Below are 7,367 nucleotides of genomic sequence, written 5' to 3'. Positions count from 1 at the left end.
TCTTTGAACTAGCTGTTGTAGATCATGCTGGTCTAGAACTCAGAGAGAGCTTCTTGCATCTGCCTCCCAAGTACCCTGATTAAAGGCGTGTACCACCGCCGCCCAGCTCAGAATGGTTTTTTTATTTTTATTTATTTATTTATTTATTTGGTTTTACAAGACAGGGTTTCTCTGTGGCTTTGGAGGATGTCCTGGAACTAGCTCTTGTAGACCAGGCTGGACTCAAACCACAGAGATCTGCCTGCCACTGCCTCCTGAGTGCTGGGATTAAAGGCATGTGCCAGCAATGCAGGGCCCAAATGTTTCTCTCTCTCTCTTTTTTTATTTGGTTTTTCGAGACAGTCTATCCTGGCACTTGCTCTACAGACCAGGCTGGCCTCGAACTCACAGAGATCAACCTGCCTCTGCCTCCCAAGTGTTGGGATTAAAGGTGTGTGCCACCAACACCTGGCTCAGAATGGTTTTTAAATTTGTGGGGTTTTTTGTAAAACTGGATTTCTGACAGCCAAGTATCCACCCAAACTCATCAAATAATTGTGCATGACCCTGCACTCTAATATTACGTCTTCTACTCTGCAATTTTGGGGTTACAGGGCTACATCACTACTTCAAGAGACTTTTATTTTTCTGCTTACTGTTGTTTTAAGTCTCTAAAGAGACTTTCTGTCTCTTTAGAATAAGCTACAGGAACTCACTATGCAGTCTAGGCTGGGCTCAAGCTCACAAAGATCCATCTGCATATGTTTACTTAGTATTCTGAGGAAAGATCTGTGCAGGGATTAAAGGTGTGTGCCAAGATTAAAGGTGTGTGCAGGGATTTAAGGCCACTGACTTTCTCTAACAATTCTAATTGTTAGGTTGAAGGTGTCTCTTGAAATTCTCAGGAAGGCAGTGAATAGTGACACTCATTGGTATGTTTATTATTCTTATGAAAACAAACATTTTCAGTCAAATACTTCTTCAGATGACAAATGATTTAATTTGTTAAAATATACAATATAAACAACAGGAATGAATATCAGTGTAGGTAAATCATGCAATATTTATATTGAAGTTTCAATCATTTTTGCACCTTTTGGCTAATCCATTTGTACAACTTTCAGGTCTTTCCTACTATGTGAAATTTTTTGTTCTCCCAGGAGTACAGCAGCTTGAAATTTCAGTAGTCAAAATTCTTAGTGTTGTGGTTTTGGAAGACTAGACTTCATAAATTGTAGTCACTGACCTTTGTCTGTTGGGGTTCAGTATATTTTGATAGAAGACAACAGAAATGGGGGGAGAAAAATAAACACATAAATCAGGTGTCACAATTGAACATAATAATTAGCATGTTTATGAGAAGGTCACTTGTAAGGGCCTAAGTATTTCATCCCAGATCTTCAATACATAGGGCAAGTATTTATGAGTTTGAGGTCTAGCTAGTCTCCATAGGAGTTCCAGTCCAGACTGGGATAAACAGTGAAATAAATTCTTAATATACAGAACAGCAAGAACAACAAACATACATAACAGACAGACAACCAAAAAGGACTCCAAACAGCTGTGGGAGCCAACAATGAGTAGTTTGAAATGATAGAATCAGAGTGCAAAATCATTCTCATCCACATCACATTTGAAAAAAAAATCCAAAAAACCCCAAAGTAGAAAAGTAATGAAATAAGACAGAAAAATCTGCTTTTTGGATACACATTTTAATAACCCCCACAGAGTACAATCTTTGTATCATGTCTCTCATACATCATGTACTCCAAAAATAATGCAACATTACATGCCCATAGAGGTGAACTTGTTAAGACTGTCTTCTTTGTGCTTCAGATAATTCCTGGGTGCCTCTTGTTCTCTGTATTATTCCACTGCCAAGTGGTTATGTTGTTCATTGGAATTCCAAACTATCTGGATATGAGAAAATATTAATCAGCTTACAATGATCTATATGCAACAAGTCATTGTAGATTTATGCCAATCTTGATATTTCCTTTTAGTGACTGACTATGATTTCTTTGGATGTCTAGTCCTTCCATGGCACCATCAAGATTTACATAAAGATGCTGAGCTGGGCCTGGTCTAGGATTCCATCTGCAATTCAAGCAGAGGGGAAAGGGGCTTTTCCATCCCTAGCTAGCATGTTAGTTTACTGTTTTCCCTCTAGTTTGGCTCAATCTATTATCATACAACAGGCTGATCTTGTTCTTCCTAGGCATTTGGGTTGTCGTGGCCCTGGAGACCCTGCTGCTCCACTTAGTGATTAATAGGAATGGAGTCCTGACTGCCACACCCAGGTACAGGAGGTGTGGTCTAATCACATTCTCAAATCATTAGCATCATTGATTGACTCTGAAGCCAGGCAGCATAAAAGGAAGTGAACTTGCCGAGAATCTCAGTCCAAGCAGAGCACAGCAGAGGCTTGGAGACACATCCTTTCCTATAGCTTCCTAGATTTACCTTGAAATTCATCCTAGACAGCGGTAAGTTTGGAGAATAGTAACATTCCCCTGCTTGGTGGCTTGAGTTGTGTGTTTTTTGTCATTGTGTTGAGTTGTGGGAAAAGCTGCTCACAAGTACTGTGAAATCACAGAGATACAGTGTGGTCATTGGGTAACCATCCTTTTTTGTTTTTTCTTTTCTTATTTTATTTTGCATTTGTTTGGTTTTGGATGTTGGAGGCAGAGTTTCTCTGTGTAAGAGCTCTGGATGTCATGGAACCAGGTCTGTAGACTAGTAGACCAGTCTGTCTAAAGATAAACCAACCTCTGCCTTCTGAGTGCTCAGATGAAAGTCCTAAAACGCAGCTACACAGCTGGAAAACCATTCTGATAAAGGATATCACCTTTAAAACCCTGAATGATAGGAATTGCTGTCTTCCTATATGAACATCTCTTTGCTATCCTAAGAAACCCAAGTTGATGTTCATTCCATTTTACTTATTCTTTTTTGATATTTTGAGATCCATTTTCTCTGTATTCCTTTGGAGCCTATCCAGGAACTTGCTCAATAGGCCAGTCTGGCTTGGATCTCACAGAGATCAACGTGGCTCTGCCTCTGGAGTGCTGGGATTCAAGATATGTGCCACCAATGCCTAGACATTGGGCATTCACTTTTAATGATTTTCTTATTAAAGGGTTACACTGTGGCCCTTTGGAATGGGAGACAAGGGGAAACCTTAAAATTTGAGGAGCAGGCTGGGCGTTGGTGGCACCCGCCTTTAATCCCAGAACTCAGGAGGCAGAGGCAGGCAGAACTCTGTGACTTGAGGCAGCCTGGTCTCCAAAGCGAGTGCCAGGACAGGCTCCAAAGCTACACAGAGAAACCCTGTTTGGAAAAACAAAAAAAAATTGAGGTGCAGAAAAAAAATTTTCACAATTTAAAGGGGTGAACATAAAGCCTTGACATACCTCACACCATGGGGTTTCTTATTTCAGGTCTTCCCATCCTCAATCCTGGATTTTTCACCCTGATGAATCCTGTATTGTTGTAGTGACATATTCTCATGTTTCTTGTCTGTAGAGTAAATTGTGTAGGACTATGATTAAGTATTTTGTTTGTGGAAATGATAAAACTCTGGTAGTTTGACTGTATTGGGTCTCCATAATATCATAGGAAGTATCTCTATTGGGAGGCAAGGCCTTGTTAGAGAAGACTGGATGACACACACCTTTAATCCAGACCTTGAGGCTGGAGGGAGGGAACACCCTTAATCTGGACCACACCTTTGGCATGAAGACTTTCATTGTGGAGATGAATTTTGAGGTTTCATATACTGAGGAATCAATTTATTTCCAATTGCCTGTAAGATGTAGCAGTATTTTTGAGTCTCTAAAAAGCAAGTTCAAGCACTATGGACAAATCCTGGTCCCACTGTCACGGGCCACAGATGTGCAAGACTTCAATCACTCACTTAGGAAAACTTACCTTCTCTGAAGAGTGGATGGGGACTTGGCATTGGGTGGACATGAGGGGAACAGCAGGAGGGGATGAAGTGGTTGCTGGGATTGGTATGTAAAATGAGAAAAGATGGGTTTAAAATAAAAGAAATTATTGGGAGAACAACAAGAAAAAGATGTAGCAGTCTCAGCTCCAGCACCAACTCTGTCTTTATGTTTCCATAATCCCTTCTATTATAGACAGAATTTGTGAACTGTAAGTGAGCCACCACAGTGAAATGTATCCTTTATAAGAGTTGTCATGGTTATGATTATTGCTTAACACTGCAACAGTAAACCCTAACTGAAACAGGAACCATTATTGACACGGCTATTACTTGCCTTTTGATTTATTTATGTATATCCTTTTAATTTTTAGCTCTAACCCATCCACACATTGCTTTTACAGATCCTCCTATCATAAGACAGATACTTCAATACTACAGTTGAATTCTCCTGAGGATTCCCAGTAGAATGGCTTCATTGCAGAGAGAATCACTTGAGACCAGGTCACCAGAAAATGACTGTGGATTAGAGAAAACGGAGTTCATCCCAACACGGGCTTCACCCGTGCAGTTCAGAGAAGACAACTCTAATTCCCCAGTTTCTGAGGTGAACATTCCCCCAATTGGCAATGGCTCCTGTGCAAAGCAGGAGTTACAATATCTTTGGGAAATGTTCACCTCCTGGTTGCAGCCAGAAAAACAAACCAAGGAACAGATGATTTCTCAATTGGTCATGGAGCAATTTTTTAAAACTGGGCACTACAAGGACAAGTTGGCCATGAAAGAAAAGTGGGAGTCTAGTGGAAGAAACATGGTGAAATTCATGGAAAATCTGACAGATGAGTGTGTGGAGCCTCCTAAAATGGTGAGTACCCGGAGTGAGAGTTGATTAAGTCAGGAGTCAAGACAATCATTTGCATGTTGGGAAAAGTAGGAAGTTGTAGATATTTTGTGGGTTAGGCTGTATGACGACACCAAACTATTTAAAATGGAGTTTTTCTTCTACTCTACATTCATGGGAATGTAACAGAAACATGCCCTTGGATTGTATGATTTTAACAATTATATTCAATTAATTTACATGGTGGCAGAAAGACTGGGAGAAACACTTGACAAAATCCCTTGGGGGTTTAGAAAGAGATACACTGTGATTTTAAGATGGCTGGCTTAGGGAGTTGCTTACATTTGAATCATGGGAACTGACTTGGAATCTCAGCACACATTCAAAATTATGGCTGTGAGTACAATCCTGTGATCCCAGAACCTGGAAGGCAGAAACGAGGGATCCTAGTGAGCTAATGGTTTCCTAAAATGTCTACTACATTCTATTAAGATCCCCTGTGTATAAAAAAGAATTGGCATGATGGTAGACCATGATTTATGATGATGAAATAGTTCTGAATTACATAATGAACATTGACATACCAACAAGTAATGACTTTATGAGTTATGGTGCTGCAATGCAGGGTTTTTTAACTAAAAGTCTTCATGTAGATGTAATTTCATCAAATATTCTTTCAATGTCTAGGTCATCAATAATTGCCAGAAATTAACAACCAGTGAAATTCTTGAAACTTCCCATAGACACATATTTTTATTAGAAAGAAAATTATTTTTCATGTCAGTCTCAGTTCACTGTCACTCCCCTCCTCCCCTGCCACCCCAAATAACACCCTACATATCCCATACCCTTTTTTCTCCCCAAGGATGGTGAGGCCTTCCATGGGGGTCTTCAGAATCTGTCATGCTCTTTGGGATAGGGTCTAAGCCAACCCTTTTGAGTTTAAGCTCAAGGAGAATCCCTCCATGAGGAATTGGCTCCCAAAGTCCATTCCTATGGTAGGGATAAGTACTGATCCAGTACAAGAGGCCCCATGGATTTCCAAGGTCTCCTCACTGATGCTCACATTCTGGTGGTCTGGATCAGTCCCATGCTGGTTTCCCAGCTATCAGTCTGGAGACCAAGAGCTCACCCATGTTCAGAACATCTGTTTCTGTGGGTTTCACCATCCCGGTATGGACCCATTTGCTCATCGCTCTTCCTTCTTGTAACTGGATTCCAGTTCAGTTCAGTGTTTAGCTGTGGGTGTCTGGTTATAATTCTGCCAGCTGCTGAATGAACGCCATAGGATGGCATATAAGTTAGTCACCAATCTCATTATCAGGAGAGAGCATTTAAGATAACCTCTCCTCTGTTGCTTAGATTGTTAGTTGGTGTCATCTTTGTAGCTCTCCAGACATTTCCCTAGTGCCTGATTTCTCTTTAAACCTATAATGTCTCCCTCTACTATATGTTATCTTATCTTGCTCTCTTATGTTCTTCTCCCAACTCAACCTCCAGGCCCACCATGTCTTCCTCACCACTCTTCTTCTCCCCTTCTCATTCTCCTAGTTCCCTCTCTGCTCCCCCTTGCTCCAAATTTGCTCAGAAGATCTTGTCCTTTTTACCTGTGCCAGGTGTCCATGTATGTCTCTCTTAGGGTCCTCCTTGTATACCACCCTCTCTGGCAGCATGGTCTGCAGGATGGCAATTCTTTATTCTATGTCTAAAATCCAAATATGAGTGAGTCCATACCTTGCTTGTATTTTAGACCTGGGTTACCTTTCTCAGAATGGTTTTTCTAGTTCCATGCATTTGGTTGCAAATTTCAAGATTCCATTGTTTTTTCTGCTGAGTACTACTCCATTGTGTAAATGTAGCACATTTTCTTTATCCATTATTCACTTGAGGGGCATCTAGACTGCTTCCAGTTTCTGGCTATTACAAATAATGTTGCTATGAACATCGTTGAACAGATGTTCTTGTTGTATGAATGTGATTCTTATAGGTGTATGCCTATTAGTGGAATTGGTGGATTATGTGGTAGACTTATACCCATTTCCCTGAGGAATTACCATACTGATTTCCAAAGTGGCTGTACATGTTGGCAATCCCACCTGTGGAGGAGTGTTCCCCTTTCTCCACATCCTCTACAGCATAAACTACCATTGGTGTTTTTTGATTTCAGCCATTCTGACAGGAGTAAGGTGGTATCTCAGAGTTGATTTCATTTGCATTTCCCAGATGGCTAAGGATGCTGAATGCTTTCTTATGTGTCTTTCAGCCATTTTAGATCCGTCTATTGAGAATTGTCTATTTGGTTCTGTACCATTATTTGATTATTTTTTGCATCTATGTTCATGAGGGATATTGGTCTGTAGTTCTGTTTTTTAGATGTGTCTTTGTGTAGATTGGGTACCAAGTTAATTGTAGACACATAAAAAGAGTTGGCAATGAAATATTTGCCTCTATTGGGTGGAACAATTTGAGCAGTATTGGTATTAGCTCTTCTTTGAATTTCTGGTAGAATTCTGCACTGACACCATCTAGCTCTAGGCTCCTTTTGGTTGTGAGACTACTGATAACTGCTTCTATTTCCTTAGAAGTTATAGGTCTGTTTAA

Source organism: Cricetulus griseus, unplaced genomic scaffold (assembly GCF_003668045.3).
Source record: "Cricetulus griseus strain 17A/GY unplaced genomic scaffold, alternate assembly CriGri-PICRH-1.0 unplaced_scaffold_14, whole genome shotgun sequence".
In the NCBI taxonomy this organism is placed as follows: domain Eukaryota; kingdom Metazoa; phylum Chordata; class Mammalia; order Rodentia; family Cricetidae; genus Cricetulus; species Cricetulus griseus.
The sequence above is the reverse complement of the archived record's forward strand: the minus strand, read 5'-3'. Positions refer to the sequence as shown.